The sequence below is a fragment of the Myodes glareolus genome, chromosome 15 (genome assembly GCF_982192425.1).
Source record: "Myodes glareolus chromosome 15, mMyoGla1.1, whole genome shotgun sequence".
NCBI lineage: Eukaryota > Metazoa > Chordata > Mammalia > Rodentia > Cricetidae > Myodes > Myodes glareolus.
This window is the reverse complement of record NC_142040.1, coordinates 1,420,612-1,445,439: the sequence shown is the minus strand read 5'-3', so window position 1 is coordinate 1,445,439 and position 24,828 is coordinate 1,420,612.

The following is a 24,828-nucleotide window of genomic DNA, read 5'->3' as shown; positions in this document are numbered from 1 at the left end:
AACAATTCACTGTGCGAAGTGAATGGAGTGTTGCTTCACTTTCTACATGCTGTCCTTTCAGAGAAAATCACTTTCCTTTGAAAGTGCCTTAAGCTACTTACAAGCTTTCACAAAAAACTCACATCCGTTTCTCTGAAAGAGAAGCAGTCTGTTCCAACACTTCAATTCACTGTGCGAAGTGAATGGAGTGTTTCTTCACTTTCTAAATGCTGTCCTGTCAGAGAAAATCACTTTCCTTTGATAGTCCCTTAAGCTACTTACAAGCTTTCACAAAAAACTCACATCCGTTTCTCTGAAAGAGAAGCAGTCTGTTCCAACACTTCAATTCACTGTGCGAAGTGAATGGAGTGTTGCTTCACTTTCTAAATGCTGTCCTGTCAGAGAAAATCACTTTCCTTTAAAAGTGCCTTAAGCTACTTAAAAGCTTTCACAAAAAACTCACATCCGTTTCTCTGAAAGAGAAGCAGTCTGTTCCAACACTTCAATTCACTGTGCCAAGTGAATGGAGTGTTGCTTCTCTTTCTAAATGCTGTCCTGTCAGAGAAAATCACTTTCCTTTGAAAGTGCCTTAAGCTACTTACAAGCATTGAACAGAAATTCACATGCGTTTCTCTGAAAGAGAAGCAGTCTGTTCCAACACTTCAATTCACTGTGCGAAGTGAATGGAGTGTTACTTCACTTTCTAAATGCTGTCCTTTCAGAGAAAATTACTTTCCTTTGAAAGTGCCTTAAGCTACTTACAAGCTTTCACAAAAAACTCACATGCGTTTCTCTGAAAGAGAAGCAGTCTGTTCCAACACTTCAATTCACTGTGCGAAGTGAATGGAGTGTTGCTTCACTTTCTACATGCTGTCCTTTCAGAGAAAATCACTTTCCTTTGAAAGTGCCTTAAGCTACTTACAAGCTTTCACAAAAAACTCACATCCGTTTCTCTGAAAGAGAAGCAGTCTGTTCCAACACTTCAATTCACTGTGCGAAGTGAATGGAGTGTTTCTTCACTTTCTAAATGCTGTCCTGTCAGAGAAAATCACTTTCCTTTGATAGTCCCTTAAGCTACTTACAAGCTTTCACAAAAAACTCACATCCGTTTCTCTGAAAGAGAAGCAGTCTGTTCCAACACTTCAATTCACTGTGCGAAGTGAATGGAGTGTTGCTTCACTTTCTAAATGCTGTCCTGTCAGAGAAAATCACTTTCCTTTAAAAGTGCCTTAAGCTACTTAAAAGCTTTCACAAAAAACTCACATCCGTTTCTCTGAAAGAGAAGCAGTCTGTTCCAACACTTCAATTCACTGTGCCAAGTGAATGGAGTGTTGCTTCTCTTTCTAAATGCTGTCCTGTCAGAGAAAATCACTTTCCTTTGAAAGTGCCTTAAGCTACTTACAAGCATTGAACAGAAATTCACATGCGTTTCTCTGAAAGAGAAGCAGTCTGTTCCAACACTTCAATTCACTGTGCGAAGTGAATGGAGTGTTGCTTCACTTTCTAAATGCTGTCCTTTCAGAGAAAATCACTTTCATTTGAAAGTGCCTTAAGCTACTTACAAGCATTCAACAGAAATTCACATGCGTTTCTCTGAAAGAGAAGCAGTCTGTTCCAACACTTCAATTCACTGTGCGAAGTGAATGGAGTGTTGCTTCACTTTCCACATGCTGTCCTTTCAGAGAAAATCACTTTCTTTGAGAGTGCCTTAAGCTACTTACAAGCTTTCACAAAAAACATCCGTTTCTCTGAAAGAAAAGCAGTCTGTTCCAACACTTCAATTCACTGTGCGAAGTGAATGGAGTGTTTCTTCACTTTCTAAATGCTGTCCTGTCAGAGAAAATCACTTTCCTTTGATTGTCCCTTAAGCTACTTACAAGCTTTCACAAAAAACTCACATTCGTTTCTCTGAAAGAGAAGCAGTCTGTTCCAACACTTCAATTCACTGTGCGAAGTGAATGGAGTGTTGCTTCACTTTCTAAATGCTGTCCTGTCAGAGAAAATCACTTTCCTTTAAAAGTGCCTTAAGCTACTTACAAGCTTTCACAAAAAACTCACATCCGTTTCTCTGAAAGAGAAGCAGTCTGTTCCAACACTTCAATTCACTGTGCCAAGTGAATGGAGTGTTGCTTCTCTTTCTAAATGCTGTCCTGTCAGAGAAAATCACTTTCTTTTGAAAGTGCCTTAAGCTACTTACAAGCATTGAACAGAAATTCACATGCGTTTCTCTGAAAGAGAAGCAGTCTGTTCCAACACTTCAATTCACTGTGCGAAGTGAATGGAGTGTTACTTCACTTTCTAAATGCTGTCCTTTCAGAGAAAATCACTTTCCTTTGAAAGTGCCTTAAGCTACTTACAAGCTTTCACAAAAAACTCACATGCGTTTCTCTGAAAGAGAAGCAGTCTGTTCCAACACTTCAATTCACTGTGCGAAGTGAATGGAGTGTTGCTTCACTTTCTAAATGCTGTCCTTTCAGAGAAAATCACTTTCCTTTGAAAGGGCCTTAAGCTACTTACAAGCATTGAACAGAAATTCACATGCGTTTCTCTGAAAGAGAAGCAGTCTGTTCCAACACTTCAATTCACTGTGCGAAGTGAATGGAGTGTTGCTTCACTTTCTAAATGCTGTCCTTTCAGAGAAAATCACTTTCCTTTGAAAGTGCCTTAAGCTACTTACAAGCATTCAACAGAAATTCACATGCGTTTCTCTGAAAGAGAAGCAGTCTGTTCCAACACTTCAATTCACTGTGCGAAGTGAATGGAGTGTTGCTTCACTTTCTAAATGCTGTCCTTTCAGAGAAAATCACTTTCCTTTGAAAGTGCCTTAAGCTACTTACAAGCATTCAACAGAAATTCACATGCGTTTCTCTGAAAGAGAAGCAGTCTGTTCCAACACTTCAATTCACTGTGCGAAGTGAATGGAGTGTTGCTTCACTTTCTAAATGCTGTCCTTTCAGAGAAAATCACTTTCCTTTGAAAGTGCTTTAAGCTACTTATAAGCATTCAACAGAAATCGACATGAGTTTCTCTGAAAGAGAAGCAGTCTGTTCCAACACTTCAATTCAAAGTGCGAAGTGAATGGAATATTGCTTCACTCTCTAAATGCTGTCCTTTCAGAGAAAATAAGTTTCCTTTGAAAGTGCCTTAAGCTACTTACAAGCATTGAACAGAAATTCACATGCGTTTCTCTGAAAGAGAAGCAGTCTGTTCCAACACTTCAATTCACTGTGCGAAGTGAATGGAGTGTTTCTTCACTTTCTAAATGCTGTCCTGTCAGAGAAAATCACTTTCCTTTGAAAGTGCCTTAAGCTACTTACAAGCTTTCACAAAAAACTCACATCCGTTTCTCTGAAAGAGAAGCAGTCTGTTCCAACACTTCAATTCACTGTGCGAAGTGAATGGAGTGTTGCTTCACTTTCTAAATGCTGTCCTTTCAGAGAAAATCACTTTCCTTTGAAAGTGCCTTAAGCTACTTACAAGCTTTCACAAAAAACTCACATCCGTTTCTCTGAAAGAGAAGCAGGCTGTTCCAACACTTCAATTCACTGTGCGAAGTGAATGGAGTGTTGCTTCACTTTCTAAATGCTGTCCTTTCAGAGAAAATCACTTTCCTTTGAAAGTGCCTTAAGCTACTTACAAGCTTTCACAAAAAACTCACATGCGTTTCTCTGAAAGAGAAGCAGTCTGTTCCAACACTTCAATTCACTGTGCGAAGTGAATGGAGTGTTGCTTCACTTTCTAAATGCTGTCCTTTCAGAGAAAATCACTTTCCTTTGAAAGTGCCTTAAGCTACTTACAAGCTTTCACAAAAAACTCACATGCGTTTCTCTGAAAGAGAAGCAGTCTGTTCCAACACTTCAATTCACTGTACGAAGTGAATGGAGTGTTGCTTCACTTTCTAAATGCTGTCCTGTCAGAGAAAATCACTTTCCTTTAAAAGTGCCTTAAGCTACTTACAAGCTTTCACAAAAAACTCACATCCGTTTCTCTGAAAGAGAAGCAGTCTGTTCCAACACTTCAATTCACTGTGCCAAGTGAATGGAGTGTTGCTTCTCTTTCTAAATGCTGTCCTGTCAGAGAAAATCACTTTCCTTTGAAAGTGCCTTAAGCTACTTACAAGCATTGAACAGAAATTCACATGCGTTTCTCTGAAAGAGAAGCAGTCTGTTCCAACACTTCAATTCACTGTGCGAAGTGAATGGAGTGTTGCTTCACTTTCTAAATGCTGTCCTTTCAGAGAAAATCACTTTCCTTTGAAAGTGCCTTAAGCTACTTACAAGCATTGAACAGAAATTCACATGCGTTTCTCTGAAAGAGAAGCAGTCTGTTCCAACACTTCAATTCACTGTGCGAAGTGAATGGAGTGTTGCTTCACTTTCTAAATGCTGTCCTGTCGGAGAAAATCACTTTCCTTTGAAAGTGCCTTAAGCTACTTACAAGCTTTCACAAAAAACTCACATCCGTTTCTCTGAAAGAGAAGCAGTCTGTTCCAACACTTCAATTCACTGTGCGAAGTGAATGGAGTGTTGCTTCACTTTCTAAATGCTGTCCTTTCAGAGAAAATCACTTTCCTTTGAAAGTGCCTTAAGCTACTTACAAGCATTGAACAGAAATTCACATGCGTTTCTCTGAAAGAGAAGCAGTCTGTTCCAACACTTCAATTCACTGTGCGAAGTGAATGGAGTGTTGCTTCACTTTCTAAATGCTGTCCTTTCAGAGAAAATCACTTTCCTTTGAAAGTGCCTTAAGCTACTTACAAGCTTTCACAAAAAACTCACATCCGTTTCTCTGAAAGAGAAGCAGTCTGTTCCAACACTTCAATTCACTGTGCGAAGTGAATGGAGTGTTGCTTCACTTTCTAAATGCTGTCCTTTCAGAGAAAATCACTTTCCTTTGAAAGTGCCTTAAGCTACTTACAAGCTTTCACAAAAAACTCACATCCGTTTCTCTGAAAGAGAAGCAGGCTGTTCCAACACTTCAATTCACTGTGCGAAGTGAATGGAGTGTTGCTTCTCTTTCTAAATGCTGTCCTGTCAGAGAAAATCACTTTCCTTTGAAAGTGCCTTAAGCTACTTACAAGCATTGAACAGAAATTCACATGCGTTTCTCTGAAAGAGAAGCAGTCTGTTCCAACACTTCAATTCACTGTGCGAAGTGAATGGAGTGTTGCTTCACTTTCTAAATGCTGTCCTTTCAGAGAAAATCACTTTCCTTTGAAAGTGCCTTAAGCTACTTACAAGCTTTCACAAAAAACTCACATGCGTTTCTCTGAAAGAGAAGCAGTCTGTTCCAACAGTTCAATTCACTGTGCGAAGTGAATGGAGTGTTGCTTCACTTTCTACATGCTATCCTTTCAGAGAAAATCACTTTCCTTTGAAAGTGCCTTAAGCTACTTACAAGCATTCAACAGAAATAAACATGCGTTTCTCTGAAAGAGAAGCGGTCTGTTCCAACACTTAAATTCACGGTGCGAAGTGAATGGAGTGTTGCTTCACTTTCTACATGCTGTCCTTTCAGAGAAAATCACTTTCCTTTGAAAGTGCCTTAAGCTACTTACAAGCTTTCACAAAAAACTCACATCCGTTTCTCTGAAAGAGAAGCAGTCTGTTCCAACACTTCAATTCACTGTGCGAAGTGAATGGAGTGTTGCTTCACTTTCTAAATGCTGTCCTTTCAGAGAAAATCACTTTCCTTTGAAAGTGCCTTAAGCTACTTACAAGCTTTCACAAAAAACTCACATGCGTTTCTCTGAAAGAGAAGCAGTCTGTTCCAACACTTCAATTCACTGTGCGAAGTGAATGGAGTGTTGCTTCACTTTCTAAATGCTGTCCTTTCAGAGAAAATCACTTTCCTTTGAAAGTGCCTTAAGCTACTTACAAGCTTTCACAAAAAACTCACATGCGTTTCTCTGAAAGAGAAGCAGTCTGTTCCAACACTTCAATTCACTGTACGAAGTGAATGGAGTGTTGCTTCACTTTCTAAATGCTGTCCTGTCAGAGAAAATCACTTTCCTTTAAAAGTGCCTTAAGCTACTTACAAGCTTTCACAAAAAACTCACATCCGTTTCTCTGAAAGAGAAGCAGTCTGTTCCAACACTTCAATTCACTGTGCCAAGTGAATGGAGTGTTGCTTCTCTTTCTAAATGCTGTCCTGTCAGAGAAAATCACTTTCCTTTGAAAGTGCCTTAAGCTACTTACAAGCATTGAACAGAAATTCACATGCGTTTCTCTGAAAGAGAAGCAGTCTGTTCCAACACTTCAATTCACTGTGCGAAGTGAATGGAGTGTTGCTTCACTTTCTAAATGCTGTCCTTTCAGAGAAAATCACTTTCCTTTGAAAGTGCCTTAAGCTACTTACAAGCATTGAACAGAAATTCACATGCGTTTCTCTGAAAGAGAAGCAGTCTGTTCCAACACTTCAATTCACTGTGCGAAGTGAATGGAGTGTTGCTTCACTTTCTAAATGCTGTCCTGTCGGAGAAAATCACTTTCCTTTGAAAGTGCCTTAAGCTACTTACAAGCTTTCACAAAAAACTCACATCCGTTTCTCTGAAAGAGAAGCAGTCTGTTCCAACACTTCAATTCACTGTGCGAAGTGAATGGAGTGTTGCTTCACTTTCTAAATGCTGTCCTTTCAGAGAAAATCACTTTCCTTTGAAAGTGCCTTAAGCTACTTACAAGCATTGAACAGAAATTCACATGCGTTTCTCTGAAAGAGAAGCAGTCTGTTCCAACACTTCAATTCACTGTGCGAAGTGAATGGAGTGTTGCTTCACTTTCTAAATGCTGTCCTTTCAGAGAAAATCACTTTCCTTTGAAAGTGCCTTAAGCTACTTACAAGCTTTCACAAAAAACTCACATGCGTTTCTCTGAAAGAGAAGCAGTCTGTTCCAACACTTCAATTCACTGTGCGAAGTGAATGGAGTGTTGCTTCACTTTCTAAATGCTGTCCTTTCAGAGAAAATCACTTTCCTTTGAAAGTGCCTTAAGCTACTTACAAGCTTTCACAAAAAACTCACATGCGTTTCTCTGAAAGAGAAGCAGTCTGTTCCAACACTTCAATTCACTGTACGAAGTGCATGGAGTGTTGCTTCACTTTCTAAATGCTGTCCTGTCAGAGAAAATCACTTTCCTTTAAAAGTGCCTTAAGCTACTTACAAGCTTTCACAAAAAACTCACATCCGTTTCTCTGAAAGAGAAGCAGTCTGTTCCAACACTTCAATTCACTGTGCGAAGTGAATGGAGTGTTGCTTCTCTTTCTAAATGCTGTCCTTTCAGAGAAAATCACTTTCCTTTGAAAGTGCCTTAAGCTACTTACAAGCATTGAACAGAAATTCACATGCGTTTCTCTGAAAGAGAAGCAGTCTGTTCCAACACTTCAATTCACTGTGCGAAGTGAATGGAGTGTTGCTTCACTTTCTAAATGCTGTCCTGTCGGAGAAAATCACTTTCCTTTGAAAGTGCCTTAAGCTACTTACAAGCTTTCACAAAAAACTCACATCCGTTTCTCTGAAAGAGAAGCAGTCTGTTCCAACACTTCAATTCACTGTGCGAAGTGAATGGAGTGTTGCTTCACTTTCTAAATGCTGTCCTTTCAGAGAAAAATCACTTTCCTTTGAAAGTGCCTTAAGCTACTTACAAGCATTGAACAGAAATTCACATGCGTTTCTCTGAAAGAGAAGCAGTCTGTTCCAACACTTCAATTCACTGTGCGAAGTGAATGGAGTGTTGCTTCACTTTCTAAATGCTGTCCTTTCAGAGAAAATCACTTTCCTTTGAAAGTGCCTTAAGCTACTTACAAGCTTTCACAAAAAACTCACATGCGTTTCTCTGAAAGAGAAGCAGTCTGTTCCAACACTTCAATTCACTGTGCGAAGTGAATGGAGTGTTGCTTCACTTTCTAAATGCTGTCCTTTCAGAGAAAATCACTTTCCTTTGAAAGTGCCTTAAGCTACTTACAAGCTTTCACAAAAAACTCACATGCGTTTCTCTGAAAGAGAAGCAGTCTGTTCCAACACTTCAATTCACTGTACGAAGTGAATGGAGTGTTGCTTCACTTTCTAAATGCTGTCCTGTCAGAGAAAATCACTTTTCTTTAAAAGTGCCTTAAGCTACTTACAAGCTTTCACAAAAAACTCACATCCGTTTCTCTGAAAGAGAAGCAGTCTGTTCCAACACTTCAATTCACTGTGCGAAGTGAATGGAGTGTTGCTTCTCTTTCTAAATGCTGTCCTGTCAGAGAAAATCACTTTCCTTTGAAAGTGCCTTAAGCTACTTACAAGCATTGAACAGAAATTCACATGCGTTTCTCTGAAAGAGAAGCAGTCTGTTCCAACACTTCAATTCACTGTGCGAAGTGAATGGAGTGTTGCTTCACTTTCTAAATGCTGTCCTTTCAGAGAAAATCACTTTCCTTTGAAAGTGCCTTAAGCTACTTACAAGCATTGAACAGAAATTCACATGCGTTACTCTGAAAGAGAAGCAGTCTGTTCCAACACTTCAATTCACTGTGCGAAGTGAATGGAGTGTTGCTTCACTTTCTAAATGCTGTCCTTTCAGAGAAAATCACTTTCCTTTGAAAGTGCCTTAAGCTACTTACAAGCTTTCACAAAAAACTCACATGCGTTTCTCTGAAAGAGAAGCAGTCTGTTCCAACACTTCAATTCACTGTGCGAAGTGAATGGAGTGTTGCTTCACTTTCTACATGCTGTCCTTTCAGAGAAAATCACTTTCCTTTGAAAGTGCCTTAAGCTACTTACAAGCATTCAACAGAAATTCACATGCGTTTCTCTGAAAGAGAAGCAGTCTGTTCCAACACTTCAATTCACTGTGCGAAGTGAATGGAGTGTTGCTTCACTTTCTAAATGCTGTCCTGTCAGAGAAAATCACTTTCCTTTAAAAGTGCCTTAAGCTACTTACAAGCTTTCACAAAAAACTCACATGCGTTTCTCTGAAAGAGAAGCAGTCTGTTCCAACACTTCAATTCACTGTGCGAAGTGAATGGAGTGTTGCTTCACTTTCTAAATGCTGTCCTTTCAGAGAAAATCACTTTCCTTTGAAAGTGCCTTAAGCTACTTACAAGCATTCAACAGAAATTCACATGCGTTTCTCTGAAAGAGAAGCAGTCTGTTCCAACACTTCAATTCACTGTGCGAAGTGAATGGAGTGTTGCTTCACTTTCTACATGCTGTCCTTTCAGAGAAAATCACATTCCTTTGAAAGTGCCTTAAGATACTTGCAAGCTTTCACAAAAAACTCACATCCGTTTCTCTGAAAGAGAAGCAGTCTGTTCCAACACTTCAATTCACTGTGCGAAGTGAATGGAGTGTTGCTTCACTTTCTAAATGCTGTCCTTTCAGAGAAAATCACTTTCCTTTGAAAGTGCCTTAAGCTACTTACAAGCATTGAACAGAAATTCACATGCGTTTCTCTGAAAGAGAAGCAGTCTGTTCCAACACTTCAATTCACTGTGCGAAGTGAATGGAGTGTTGCTTCACTTTCTAAATGCTGTCCTTTCAGAGAAAATCACTTTCATTTGAAAGTGCCTTAAGCTACTTACAAGCATTCAACAGAAATTCACATGCGTTTCTCTGAAAGAGAAGCAGTCTGTTCCAACACTTCAATTCACGGTGCGAAGTGAATGGAGTGTTGCTTCACTTTCTAAATGCTGTCCTTTCAGAGAAAATCACTTTCCTTTGAAAGTGCCTTAAGCTACTTATAAGCATTCAACAGAAATCGACATGCGTTTCTCTGAAAGAGAAGCAGTCTGTTCCAACACTTCAATTCACTGTGCGAAGTGAATGGAATATTGCTTCACTCTCTAAATGCTGTCCTTTCAGAGAAAATCACTTTCCTTTGAAAGTGCCTTAAGCTACTTACAAGCATTCAACAGAAATTCACATGCGTTTCTCTGAAAGAGAAGCAGTCTGTTCCAACACTTCAATTCACTGTGCGAAGTGAATGGAGTGTTGCTTCACTTTCTACATGCTGTCCTTTCAGAGAAAATCACTTTCCTTTGAAAGTGCCTTAAGCTACTTACAAGCTTTCACAAAAAACTCACATCCGTTTCTCTGAAAGAGAAGCAGTCTGTTCCAACACTTCAATTCACTGTGCGAAGTGAATGGAGTGTTTCTTCACTTTCTAAATGCTGTCCTGTCAGAGAAAATCACTTTCCTTTGATAGTCCCTTAAGCTACTTACAAGCTTTCACAAAAAACTCACATCCGTTTCTCTGAAAGAGAAGCAGTCTGTTCCAACACTTCAATTCACTGTGCGAAGTGAATGGAGTGTTGCTTCACTTTCTAAATGCTGTCCTGTCAGAGAAAATCACTTTCCTTTAAAAGTGCCTTAAGCTACTTAAAAGCTTTCACAAAAAACTCACATCCGTTTCTCTGAAAGAGAAGCAGTCTGTTCCAACACTTCAATTCACTGTGCCAAGTGAATGGAGTGTTGCTTCTCTTTCTAAATGCTGTCCTGTCAGAGAAAATCACTTTCCTTTGAAAGTGCCTTAAGCTACTTACAAGCATTGAACAGAAATTCACATGCGTTTCTCTGAAAGAGAAGCAGTCTGTTCCAACACTTCAATTCACTGTGCGAAGTGAATGGAGTGTTGCTTCACTTTCTAAATGCTGTCCTTTCAGAGAAAATCACTTTCATTTGAAAGTGCCTTAAGCTACTTACAAGCATTCAACAGAAATTCACATGCGTTTCTCTGAAAGAGAAGCAGTCTGTTCCAACACTTCAATTCACTGTGCGAAGTGAATGGAGTGTTGCTTCACTTTCTAAATGCTGTCCTTTCAGAGAAAATCACTTTCCTTTGAAAGTGCCTTAAGCTACTTATAAGCATTCAACAGAAATCGACATGCGTTTCTCTGAAAGAGAAGCAGTCTGTTCCAACACTTCAATTCACTGTGCGAAGTGAATGGAATATTGCTTCACTCTCTAAATGCTGTCCTTTCAGAGAAAATCACTTTCCTTTGAAAGTGCCTTAAGCTACTTACAAGCATTCAACAGAAATTCACATGCGTTTCTCTGAAAGAGAAGCAGTCTGTTCCAACACTTCAATTCACTGTGCGAAGTGAATGGAGTGTTTCTTCACTTTCTAAATCCTGTCCTGTCAGAGAAAATCACTTTCCTTTGATAGTCCCTTAAGCTACTTACAAGCTTTCACAAAAAACTCACATCCGTTTCTCTGAAAGAGAAGCAGTCTGTTCCAACACTTCAATTCACTGTGCGAAGTGAATGGAGTGTTGCTTCACTTTCTAAATGCTGTCCTGTCAGAGAAAATCACTTTCCTTTAAAAGTGCCTTAAGCTACTTAAAAGCTTTCACAAAAAACTCACATCCGTTTCTCTGAAAGAGAAGCAGTCTGTTCCAACACTTCAATTCACTGTGCCAAGTGAATGGAGTGTTGCTTCTCTTTCTAAATGCTGTCCTGTCAGAGAAAATCACTTTCCTTTGAAAGTGCCTTAAGCTACTTACAAGCATTGAACAGAAATTCACATGCGTTTCTCTGAAAGAGAAGCAGTCTGTTCCAACACTTCAATTCACTGTGCGAAGTGAATGGAGTGTTGCTTCACTTTCTAAATGCTGTCCTTTCAGAGAAAATCACTTTCCTTTGAAAGTGCCTTAAGCTACTTACAAGCATTCAACAGAAATTCACATGCGTTTCTCTGAAAGAGAAGCGGTCTGTTCCAACACTTAAATTCACTGTGCGAAGTGAATGGAGTGTTGCTTCACTTTCTAAATGCTGTCCTTTCACAGAAAATCACTTTCCTTTGAAAGTGCCTTAAGCTACTTAGAAGCATTCAACAGAAATTCACATGCGTTTCTCTGAAAGAGAAGCAGTCTGTTCCAACACTTCAATTCACTGTGCGAAGTGAATGGAGTGTTTCTTCACTTTCTAAATCCTGTCCTGTCAGAGAAAATCACTTTCCTTTGATAGTCCCTTAAGCTACTTACAAGCTTTCACAAAAAACTCACATCCGTTTCTCTGAAAGAGAAGCAGTCTGTTCCAACACTTCAATTCACTGTGCCAAGTGAATGGAGTGTTGCTTCTCTTTCTAAATGCTGTCCTGTCAGAGAAAATCACTTTCCTTTGATAGTCCCTTAAGCTACTTACAAGCTTTCACAAAAAACTCACATCCGTTTCTCTGAAAGAGAAGCAGTCTGTTCCAACACTTCAATTCACTGTGCGAAGTGAATGGAGTGTTGCTTCACTTTCTACATGCTGTCCTTTCAGAGAAAATCACTTTCCTTTGAAAGTGCCTTAAGCTACTTACAAGCTTTCACAAAAAACTCACATCCGTTTCTCTGAAAGAGAAGCAGTCTGTTCCAACACTTCAATTCACTGTGCCAAGTGAATGGAGTGTTGCTTCTCTTTCTAAATGCTGTCCTGTCAGAGAAAATCACTTTCCTTTGAAAGTGCCTTAAGCTACTTACAAGCATTGAACAGAAATTCACATGCGTTTCTCTGAAAGAGAAGCAGTCTGTTCCAACACTTCAATTCACTGTGCGAAGTGAATGGAGTGTTGCTTCACTTTCTAAATGCTGTCCTTTCAGAGAAAATCACTTTCCTTTGAAAGTGCCTTAAGCTACTTACAAGCATTGAACAGAAATTCACATGCATTTCTCTGAAAGAGAAGCAGTCTGTTCCAACACTTCAATTCACTGTGCGAAGTGAATGGAGTGTTGCTTCACTTTCTAAATTCTGTCCTTTCAAAGAAAATCACTTTCCTTTGAAAGTGCCTTAAGCTACTTACAAGCTTTCACAAAAAACTCACATGCGTTTCTCTGAAAGAGAAGCAGTCTGTTCCAACACTTCAATTCACTGTGCGAAGTGAATGGAGTGTTGCTTCACTTTCTACATGCTGTCCTTTCAGAGAAAATCACTTTCCTTTGAAAGTGCCTTAAGCTACTTACAAGCATTCAACAGAAATTCACATGCGTTTCTCTGAAAGAGAAGCAGTCTGTTCCAACACTTCAATTCACTGTGCGACGTGAATGGAGTGTTGCTTCACTTTCTAAACGCTGTCCTTTCAGAGAAAATCACTTTCCTTTGAAAGTGCCTTAAGCTACTTACAAGCATTCAACAGAAATTCACATGCGTTTCTCTGAAAGAGAAGCAGTCTGTTCCAACATTTCAATTCACTGTGCGAAGTGAATGGAGTGTTGCTTCACTTTCTACATGCTGTCCTTTCAGAGAAAATCACTTTCCTTTGAAAGTGCCTTAAGCTACTTACAAGCTTTCACAAAAAACTCACATCCGTTTCTCTGAAAGAGAAGCAGTCTGTTCCAACACTTCAATTCACTGTGCGAAGTGAATGGAGTGTTGCTTCACTTTCTAAATGCTGTCCTGTCAGAGAAAATCACTTTCCTTTGATAGTCCCTTAAGCTACTTACAAGCTTTCACAAAAAACTCACATCCGTTTCTCTGAAAGAGAAGCAGTCTGTTCCAACACTTCAATTCACTGTGCGAAGTGAATGGAGTGTTGCTTCTCTTTCTAAATGCTGTCCTTTCAGAGAAAATCACTTTCCTTTGAAAGTGCCTTAAGCTACTTACAAGCATTGAACAGAAATTCACATGCGTTTCTCTGAAAGAGAAGCAGTCTGTTCCAACACTTCAATTCACTGTGCGAAGTGAATGGAGTGTTGCTTCACTTTCTAAATGCTGTCCTTTCAGAGAAAATCACTTTCCTTTGAAAGTGCCTTAAGCTACTTACAAGCTTTCATTAAAAACTCACATGCGTTTCTCTGAAAGAGAAGCAGTCTGTTCCAACAGTTCAATTCACTGTGCGAAGTGAATGGAGTGTTGCTTCATTTTCTACATGCTATCCTTTCAGAGAAAATCACTTTCCTTTGAAAGTGCCTTAAGCTACTTACAAGCATTCAACAGATATTCACATGCGTTTCTCTGAAAGAGAAGCGGTCTGTTCCAACACTTAAATTCACGGTGCGAAGTGAATGGAGTGTTGCTTCACTTTCCACATGCTGTCCTTTCAGAGAAAATCACTTTCCTTTGAAAGTGCCTTAAGCTACTTACAAGCTTTCACAAAAAACTCACATCCGTTTCTCTGAAAGAGAAGCAGTCTGTTCCAACACTTCAATTCACTGTGCGAAGTGAATGGAGTGTTGCTTCACTTTCTAAATGCTGTCCTTTCAGAGAAAATCACTTTCCTTTGAAAGTGCCTTAAGCTACTTACAAGCTTTCACAAAAAACTCACATGCGTTTCTCTGAAAGAGAAGCAGTCTGTTCCAACACTTCAATTCACTGTGCGAAGTGAATGGAGTGTTGCTTCACTTTCTAAATGCTGTCCTTTCAGAGAAAATCACTTTCCTTTGAAAGTGCCTTAAGCTACTTACAAGCTTTCACAAAAAACTCACATGCGTATCTCTGAAAGAGAAGCAGTCTGTTCCAACACTTCAATTCACTGTACGAAGTGAATGGAGTGTTGCTTCACTTTCTACATGCTGTCCTGTCAGAGAAAATCACTTTCCTTTAAAAGTGCCTTAAGCTACTTACAAGCTTTCACAAAAAACTCACATCCGTTTCTCTGAAAGAGAAGCAGTCTGTTCCAACACTTCAATTCACTGTGCGAAGTGAATGGAGTGTTGCTTCTCTTTCTAAATGCTGTCCTGTCAGAGAAAATCACTTTCCTTTGAAAGTGCCTTAAGCTACTTACAAGCATTGAACAGAAATTCATATGCGTTTCTCTGAAAGAGAAGCAGTCTGTTCCAACACTTCAATTCACTGTGCGAAGTGAATGGAGTGTTGCTTCACTTTCTAAATGCTGTCCTTTCAGAGAAAATCACTTTCCTTTGAAAGTGCCTTAAGCTACTTACAAGCTTTCACAAGAAACTCACATGCGTTTCTCTGAAAGAGAAGCAGTCTGTTCCAACACTTCAATTCACTGTGCGAAGTGAATGGAGTGTTGCTTCACTTTCTACATGCTGTCCTTTCAGAGAAAATCACTTTCATTTGAAAGTGCCTTAAGCTACTTACAAGCATTCAACAGAAATTCACATGCGTTTCTCTGAAAGAGAAGCAGTCTGTTCCAACACTTCAATTCACTGTGTGAAGTGAATGGAGTGTTTCTTCACTTTCTAAATGCTGTCCTGTCAGAGAAAATCACTTTCCTTTGAAAGTGCCTTAAGCTACTTATAAGCATTCAACAGAAATCGACATGAGTTTCTCTGAAAGAGAAGCAGTCTGTTCCAACACTTCAATTCACTGTGCGAAGTGAATGGAGTGTTGCTTCACTTTCTAAATGCTGTCCTTTCAGAGAAAATCACTTTCCTTTGAAAGTGCCTTAAGCTACTTACAAGCGTTCACAAAAAACTCACATCCGTTTCTCTGAAAGAGAAGCAGTCTGTTCCAACACTTCAATTCACTGTGCGAAGTGAATGGAGTGTTGCTTAACTTTCTAAATGCTGTCCTTTCAGAGAAAATCACTTTCCTTTGAAAGTGCCTTAAGCTACTTACAAGCATTGAACAGAAATTCACATGCGTTTCTCTGAAAGAGAAGCAGTCTGTTCCAACACTTCAATTCACTGTCCGAAGTAAATGGAGTGTTGCTTCACTTTCTAAATGCTGTCCTGTCAGAGAAAATCACTTTCCTTTGAAAGTGCCTTAAGCTACTTACAAGCTTTCACAAAAAACTCACATCCGTTTCTCTGAAAGAGAAGCAGTCTGTTCCAACACTTCAATTCACTGTGCGAAGTGAATGGAGTGTTGCTTCACTTTCTAAATGCTGTCCTTTCAGAGAAAATCACTTTCCTTTGAAAGTGCCTTAAGCTACTTACACGCATTGAACAGAAATTCACATGCGTTTCTCTGAAAGAGAAGCAGTCTGTTCCAACAGTTCAATTCACTGTGCGAAGTGAATGGAGTGTTGCTTCACTTTCTAAATGCTGTCCTTTCAGAGAAAATCACTTTCCTTTGAAAGTGCCTTAAGCTACTTACAAGCTTTCACAAAAAACTCACATGCGTTTCTCTGAAAGAGAAGCAGTCTGTTCCAACACTTCAATTCACTGTGCGAAGTGAATGGAGTGTTGCTTCACTTTCTAAATGCTGTCCTTTCAGAGAAAATCACTTTCCTTTGAAAGTGCCTTAAGCTACTTATAAGCATTCAACAGAAATCGACATGCGTTTCTCTGAAAGAGAAGCAGTCTGTTCCAACACTTCAATTCACTGTGCGAAGTGAATGGAGTGTTGCTTCACTTTCTACATGCTGTCCTTTCAGAGAAAATCACTTTCCTTTGGAAGTGCCTTAAGCTACTTACAAGCTTTCACAAAGAACTCACATCCGTTTCTCTGAAAGAGAAGCAGTCTGTTCCAACACTTCAATTCACTGTGCCAAGTGAATGGAGTGTTTCTTCATTTTCTAAATGCTGTCCTGTCAGAGAAAATCACTTTCCTTTGATAGTCCCTTAAGCTACTTACAAGCTTTCACAAAAAACTCACATCCGTTTCTCTGAAAGAGAAGCAGTCTGTTCCAACACTTCAATTCACTGTGCCAAGTGAATGGAGTGTTGCTTCACTTTCTAAATGCTGTCCTGTCAGAGAAAATCACTTTCTTTAAAAGTGCCTTAAGCTACTTACAAGCTTTCACAAAAAACTCACATCCGTTTCTCTGAAAGAGAAGCAGTCTGTTCCAACACTTCAATTCACTGTGCGAAGTGAATGGAGTGTTTCTTCACTTTCTAAATGCTGTCCTGTCAGAGAAAATCACTTTCCTTTGAAAGTGCCTTAAGCTACTTACAAGCTTTCACAAAAAACTCACATCCGTTTCTCTGAAAGAGAAGCAGTCTGTTCCAACACTTCAATTCACTGTGCGAAGTGAATGGAGTGTTTCTTCACTTTCTAAATGCTGTCCTGTCAGAGAAAATAACTTTCCTTTGATAGTCCCTTAAGCTACTTACAAGCTTTCACAAAAAACTCACATCCGTTTCTCTGAAAGAGAAGCAGTCTGTTCCAACACTTCAATTCACTGTGCCAAATGAATGGAGTGTTGCTTCACTTTCTAAATGCTGTCCTGTCAGAGAAAATCACTTTCTTTAAAAGTGCCTTAAGCTACTTACAAGCTTTCACAAAAAACTCACATCCGTTTCTCTGAAAGAGAAGCAGTCTGTTCCAACACTTCAATTCACTGTGCCAAGTGAATGGAGTGTTGCTTCTCTTTCTAAATGCTGTCCTGTCAGAGAAAATCACTTTCCTTTGAAAGTGCCTTAAGCTACTTACAAGCATTGAACAGAAATTCACATGCGTTTCTCTGAAAGAGAAGCAGTCTGTTTTAACACTTCAATTCACTGTGCGAAGTGAATGGAGTGTTACTTCACTTTCTAAATGCTGTCCTTTCAGAGAAAATCACTTTCCTTTGAAAGTGCCTTAAGCTACTTACAAGCTTTCACAAAAAACTCACATGCGTTTCTCTGAAAGAGAAGCAGTCTGTTCCAACACTTCAATTCACTGTGCGAAGTGAATGGAGTGTTGCTTCACTTTCTACATGCTGTCCTTTCAGAGAAAATCACTTTCATTTGAAAGTGCCTTAAGCTACTTACAAGCATTCAACAGAAATTCACATGCGTTTCTCTGAAAGAGAAGCAGTCTGTTCCAACACTTCAATTCACTGTGTGAATTGAATGGAGTGTTTCTTCACTTTCTAAATGCTGTCCTGTCAGAGAAAATCACTTTCCTTTGAAAGTGCCTTAAGCTACTTATAAGCATTCAACAGAAATCGACATGAGTTTCTCTGAAAGAGAAGCAGTCTGTTCCAACACTTCAATTCACTGTGCGAAGTGAATGGAGTGTTGCTTCACTTTCTAAAGCTGTCCTTTCAGAGAAAATCACTTTCCTTTCAAAGTGCCTTAAGCTACTTACAAGCATTGAACAGAAATTCACATGCGTTTCTCTGAAAGAGAAGCAGTCTGTTCCAACACTTCAATTCACTGTGCAAAGTGAATGGAGTGTTGCTTCACTTTCTAAATGCTGTCCTTTCAGAGAAAATCACTTTCCTTTGAAAGTACCTTAAGCTACTTACAAGCTTTCTAAAAACTCACATGCGTTTCCCTGAAAGAGAAGCAGTCTGTTCCAACACTTCAATTCACTGTGCGAAGTGAATGGAGTGTTGCTTCACTTTCTAAATGCTGTCCTTTCAGAGAAAATCACTTTCCTTTGAAAGTGCCTTAAGCTACTTACAAGCATTGAACAGAAATTCACATGCGTTTCTCTGAAAGAGAAGCAGTCTGTTCCAACACTTCAATTCACTGTGCGAAGTGAATGGAGTGTTGCTTCACTTTCTAAATGCTGTCCTTTCAGAGAAAATCACTTTCATTTGAAAGTGCCTTAAGCTACTTACAAGCATTCAACAGAAATTCACATGCGTTTCTCTGAAAGAGAAGCAGTCTGTTCCAACACTTCAATTCACTGTGCGAAGTGAATGGAGTGTTGCTTCACTTTCTAAATGCTGTCCTTTCAGAGAAAATCACTTTCCTTTGAAAGTGCCTTAAGCTACTTATAAGCATTCAACAGAAATCGACATGCGTTTCTCTGAAAGAGAAGCAGTCTGTTCCAACACTTCAATTCACTGTGCCAAGTGAATGGAATATTGCTTCACTCTCTAAATGCTGTCCTTTCAGAGAAAATCACTTTCCTTTGAAAGTGCCTTAAGCTACTTACAAGCATTCAACAGAAATTCACATGCGTTTCTCTGAAAGAGAAGCAGTCTGTTCCAACACTTCAATTCACTGTGCGAAGTGAATGGAGTGTTGCTTCACTTTCTACATGCTGTCCTTTCAGAGAAAATCACTTTCCTTTGAAAGTGCCTTAAGCTACTTACAAGCTTTCACAAAAAACTCACATCCGTTTCTCTGAAAGAGAAGCAGTCTGTTCCAACACTTCAATTCACTGTGCGAAGTGAATGGAGTGTTTCTTCACTTTCTAAATGCTGTCCTGTCAGAGAAAATCACTTTCCTTTGATAGTCCCTTAAGCTACTTACAAGCTTTCACAAAAAACTCACATCCGTTTCTCTGAAAGAGAAGCAGTCTGTTCCAACACTTCAATTCACTGTGCGAAGTGAATGGAGTGTTGCTTCACTTTCTACATGCTGTCCTTTCAGAGAAAATCACTTTCCTTTGAAAGTGCCTTAAGCTACTTACAAGCTTTCACAAAAAACTCACATCCGTTTCTCTGAAAGAGAAGCAGTCTGTTCCAACACTTCAATTCACTGTGCCAAGTGAATGGAGTGTTGCTTCTCTTTCTAAATGCTGTCCTGTCAGAGAAAATCACTTTCCTTTGATAGTCCCTTAAGCTACTTACAAGCTTTCACAAAAAACTCACATCCGTTTCTCTGAAAGAGAAGCAGTCTGTTCCAACACTTCAATTCACTGTGCGAAGTGAATGGAGTGTTGCTTCACTTTCTACATGCTGTCCTTTCAGAGAAAATCACTTTCCTTTGAAAGTGCCTTAAGCTACTTACAAGCTTTCACAAAAAACTCACATCCGTTTCTCTGAAAGAGAAGCAGTCTGTTCAAACACTTCAATTCACTGTGCCAAGTGAATGGAGTGTTGCTTCTCTTTCTAAATGCTGTCCTGTCAGAGAAAATCACTTTCCTTTGAAAGTGCCTTAAGCTACTTACAAGCATTGAACAGAAATTCACATGCGTTTCTCTGAAAGAGAAGCAGTCTGTTCCAACACTTCAATTCACTGTGCGAAGTGAATGGAGTGTTGCTTCACTTTCTAAATGCTGTCCTTTCAGAGAAAATCACTTTCATTTGAAAGTGCCTTAAGCTACTTACAAGCATTCAACAGAAATTCACATGCGTTTCTCTGAAAGAGAAGCAGTCTGTTCCAACACTTCAATTCACTGTGCGAAGTGAATGGAGTGTTGCTTCACTTTCTAAATGCTGTCCTTTCAGAGAAAATCACTTTCCTTTGAAAGTGCCTTAAGCTACTTATAAGCATTCAACAGAAATCGACATGCGTTTCTCTGAAAGAGAAGCAGTCTGTTCCAACACTTCAATTCACTGTGCGAAGTGAATGGAATATTGCTTCACTCTCTAAATGCTGTCCTTTCAGAGAAAATCACTTTCCTTTGAAAGTGCCTTAAGCTACTTACAAGCATTGAACAGAAATTCACATGCGTTTCTCTGAAAGAGAAGCAGTCTGTTCCAACACTTCAATTCACTGTGCGAAGTGAATGGAGTGTTGCTTCACTTTCTACATGCTGTCCTTTCAGAGAAAATCACTTTCCTTTGAAAGTGCCTTAAGCTACTTACAAGCTTTCACAAAAAACTCACATCCGTTTCTCTGAAAGAGAAGCAGTCTGTTCCAACACTTCAATTCACTGTGCGAAGTGAATGGAGTGTTTCTTCACTTTCTAAATGCTGTCCTGTCAGAGAAAATCACTTTCCTTTGATAGTCCCTTAAGCTACTTACAAGCTTTCACAAAAAACTCACATCCGTTTCTCTGAAAGAGAAGCAGTCTGTTCCAACACTTCAATTCACTGTGCGAAGTGAATGGAGTGTTGCTTCACTTTCTAAATGCTGTCCTGTCAGAGAAAATCACTTTCCTTTAAAAGTGCCTTAAGCTACTTAAAAGCTTTCACAAAAAACTCACATCCGTTTCTCTGAAAGAGAAGCAGTCTGTTCCAACACTTCAATTCACTGTGCCAAGTGAATGGAGTGTTGCTTCTCTTTCTAAATGCTGTCCTGTCAGAGAAAATCACTTTCCTTTGAAAGTGCCTTAAGCTACTTACAAGCATTGAACAGAAATTCACATGCGTTTCTCTGAAAGAGAAGCAGTCTGTTCCAACACTTCAATTCACTGTGCGAAGTGAATGGAGTGTTACTTCACTTTCTAAATGCTGTCCTTTCAGAGAAAATTACGTTCCTTTGAAAGTGCCTTAAGCTACTTACAAGCTTTCACAAAAAACTCACATGCGTTTCTCTGAAAGAGAAGCAGTCTGTTCCAACACTTCAATTCACTGTGCGAAGTGAATGGAGTGTTGCTTCACTTTCTAAATGCTGTCCTTTCAGAGAAAATCACTTTCCTTTGAAAGTGCCTTAAGCTACTTACAAGCTTTCACAAAAAACTCACATCCGTTTCTCTGAAAGAGAAGCAGTCTGTTCCAACACTTCAATTCACTGTGCGAAGTGAATGGAGTGTTTCTTCACTTTCTAAATGCTGTCCTGTCAGAGAAAATCACTTTCCTTTGATAGTCCCTTAAGCTACTTACAAGCTTTCACAAAAAACTCACATCCGTTTCTCTGAAAGAGAAGCAGTCTGTTCCAACACTTCAGTTCACTGTGCGAAGTGAATGGAGTGTTGCTTCACTTTCTAAATGCTGTCCTGTCAGAGAAAATCACTTTCCTTTAAAAGTGCCTTAAGCTACTTAAAAGCTTTCACAAAAAACTCACATCCGTTTCTCTGAAAGAGAAGCAGTCTGTTCCAACACTTCAATTCACTGTGCCAAGTGAATGGAGTGTTGCTTCTCTTTCTAAATGCTGTCCTGTCAGAGAAAATCACTTTCCTTTGAAAGTGCCTTAAGCTACTTACAAGCATTGAACAGAAATTCACATGCGTTTCTCTGAAAGAGAAGCAGTCTGTTCCAACACTTCAATTCACTGTGCGAAGTGAATGGAGTGTTGCTTCACTTTCTAAATGCTGTCCTTTCAGAGAAAATCACTTTCATTTGAAAGTGCCTTAAGCTACTTACAAGCATTCAACAGAAATTCACATGCGTTTCTCTGAAAGAGAAGCAGTCTGTTCAAACACTTCAATTCACTGTGCGAAGTGAATGGAGTGTTGCTTGTCTTTCTAAATGCTGTCCTGTCAGAGAAAATCACTTTCCTTTGAAAGTGCCTTAAGCTACTTACAAGCATTGAACAGAAATTCACATGCGTTTCTCTGAAAGAGAAGCAGTCTGTTCCAACACTTCAATTCACTGTGCGAAGTGAATGGAGTGTTGCTTCACTTTCTAAATGCTGTCCTTTCAGAGAAAATCACTTTCCTTTGAAAGTGCCTTAAGCTACTTACAAGCTTTCACAAAAAACTCACATGCGTTTCTCTGAAAGAGAAGCAGTCTGTTCCAACAGTTCAATTCACTGTGCGAAGTGAATGGAGTGTTGCTTCACTTTCTACATGCTATCCTTTCAGAGAAAATCACTTTCCTTTGAAAGTGCCTTAAGCTACTTACAAGCATTCAACAGAAATTCACATGCGTTTCTCTGAAAGAGAAGCGGTCTGTTCCAACACTTAAATTCACGGTGCGAAGTGAATGGAGTGTTGCTTCACATTCTACATGCTGTCCTTTCAGAGAAAATCACTTTCCTTTGAAAGTGCCTTAAGCTACTTACAAGCTTTCACAAAAAACTCACATCCGTTTCTCTGAAAGAGAAGCAGTCTGTTCCAACACTTCAATTCACTGTGCGAAGTGAATGGAGTGTTTCTTCACTTTCTAAATGCTGTCCTGTCAGAGAAAATCACTTTCCTTTGATAGTCCCTTAAGCTACTTACAAGCTTTCACAAAAAACTCACATCCGTTTCTCTGAAAGAGAAGCAGTCTGTTCCAACACTTCAATTCACTGTGCGAAGTGAATGGAGTGTTGCTTCACTTTCTAAATGCTGTCCTGTCAGAGAAAATCACTTTCCTTTAAAAGTGCCTTAAGCTACTTAAAAGCTTTCACAAAAAACTCACATCCGTTTCTCTGAAAGAGAAGCAGTCTGTTCCAACACTTCAATTCACTGTGCCAAGTGAATGGAGTGTTGCTTCTCTTTCTAAATGCTGTCCTGTCAGAGAAAATCACTTTCCTTTGAAAGTGCCTTAAGCTACTTACAAGCATTGAACAGAAATTCACATGCGTTTCTCTGAAAGAGAAGCAGTCTGTTCCAACACTTCAATTCACTGTGCGAAGTGAATGGAGTGTTACTTCACTTTCTAAATGCTGTCCTTTCAGAGAAAATTACGTTCCTTTGAAAGTGCCTTAAGCTACTTACAAGCTTTCACAAAAAACTCACATGCGTTTCTCTGAAAGAGAAGCAGTCTGTTCCAACACTTCAATTCACTGTGCGAAGTGAATGGAGTGTTGCTTCACTTTCTACATGCTGTCCTTTCAGAGAAAATCACTTTCCTTTGAAAGTGCCTTAAGCTACTTACAAGCTTTCACAAAAAACTCACATCCGTTTCTCTGAAAGAGAAGCAGTCTGTTCCAACACTTCAATTCACTGTGCGAAGTGAATGGAGTGTTTCTTCACTTTCTAAATGCTGTCCTGTCAGAGAAAATCACTTTCCTTTGATAGTCCCTTAAGCTACTTACAAGCTTTCACAAAAAACTCACATCCGTTTCTCTGAAAGAGAAGCAGTCTGTTCCAACACTTCAATTCACTGTGCGAAGTGAATGGAGTGTTGCTTCACTTTCTAAATGCTGTCCTGTCAGAGAAAATCACTTTCCTTTAAAAGTGCCTTAAGCTACTTAAAAGCTTTCACAAAAAACTCACATCCGTTTCTCTGAAAGAGAAGCAGTCTGTTCCAACACTTCAATTCACTGTGCCAAGTGAATGGAGTGTTGCTTCTCTTTCTAAATGCTGTCCTGTCAGAGAAAATCACTTTCCTTTGAAAGTGCCTTAAGCTACTTACAAGCATTGAACAGAAATTCACATGCGTTTCTCTGAAAGAGAAGCAGTCTGTTCCAACACTTCAATTCACTGTGCGAAGTGAATGGAGTGTTGCTTCACTTTCTAAATGCTGTCCTTTCAGAGAAAATCACTTTCATTTGAAAGTGCCTTAAGCTACTTACAAGCATTCAACAGAAATTCACATGCGTTTCTCTGAAAGAGAAGCAGTCTGTTCAAACACTTCAATTCACTGTGCGAAGTGAATGGAGTGTTGCTTCACTTTCTAAATGCTGTCCTGTCAGAGAAAATCACTTTCCTTTGAAAGTGCCTTAAGCTACTTATAAGCATTCAACAGAAATCGACATGCGTTTCTCTGAAAGAGAAGCAGTCTGTTCCAACACTTCAATTCACTGTGCGAAGTGAATGGAATATTGCTTCACTCTCTAAATGCTGTCCTTTCAGAGAAAATCACTTTCCTTTGAAAGTGCCTTAAGCTACTTACATGCTTTCACAAAAAACTCACATCCGTTTCTCTGAAAGAGAAGCAGTCTGTTCCAACACTTCAATTCACTGGGCGAAGTGAATGGAGTGTTGCTTCTCTTTCTAAATGCTGTCCTGTCAGAGAAAATCACTTTCCTTTGAAAGTGCCTTAAGCTACTTACAAGCATTGAACAGAAATTCACATGCGTTTCTCTGAAAGAGAAGCAGTCTGTTCCAACACTTCAATTCACTGTGCGAAGTGAATGGAGTGTTGCTTCACTTTCTAAATGCTGTCCTTTCAGAGAAAATCACTTTCCTTTGAAAGTGCCTTAAGCTACTTACAAGCTTTCACAAAAAACTCACATGCGTTTCTCTGAAAGAGAAGCAGTCTGTTCCAACAGTTCAATTCACTGTTCGAAGTGAATGGAGTGTTGCTTCACTTTCTACATGCTATCCTTTCAGAGAAAATCACTTTCCTTTGAAAGTGCCTTAAGCTACTTACAAGCATTCAACAGAAATTCACATGCGTTTCTCTGAAAGAGAAGCGGTCTGTTCCAACACTTAAATTCACGGTGCGAAGTGAATGGAGTGTTGCTTCACTTTCTACATGCTGTCCTTTCAGAGAAAATCACTTTCCTTTGAAAGTGCCTTAAGCTACTTACAAGCTTTCACAAAAAACTCACATCCGTTTCTCTGAAAGAGAAGCAGTCTGTTCCAACACTTCAATTCACTGTGCGAAGTGAATGGAGTGTTGCTTC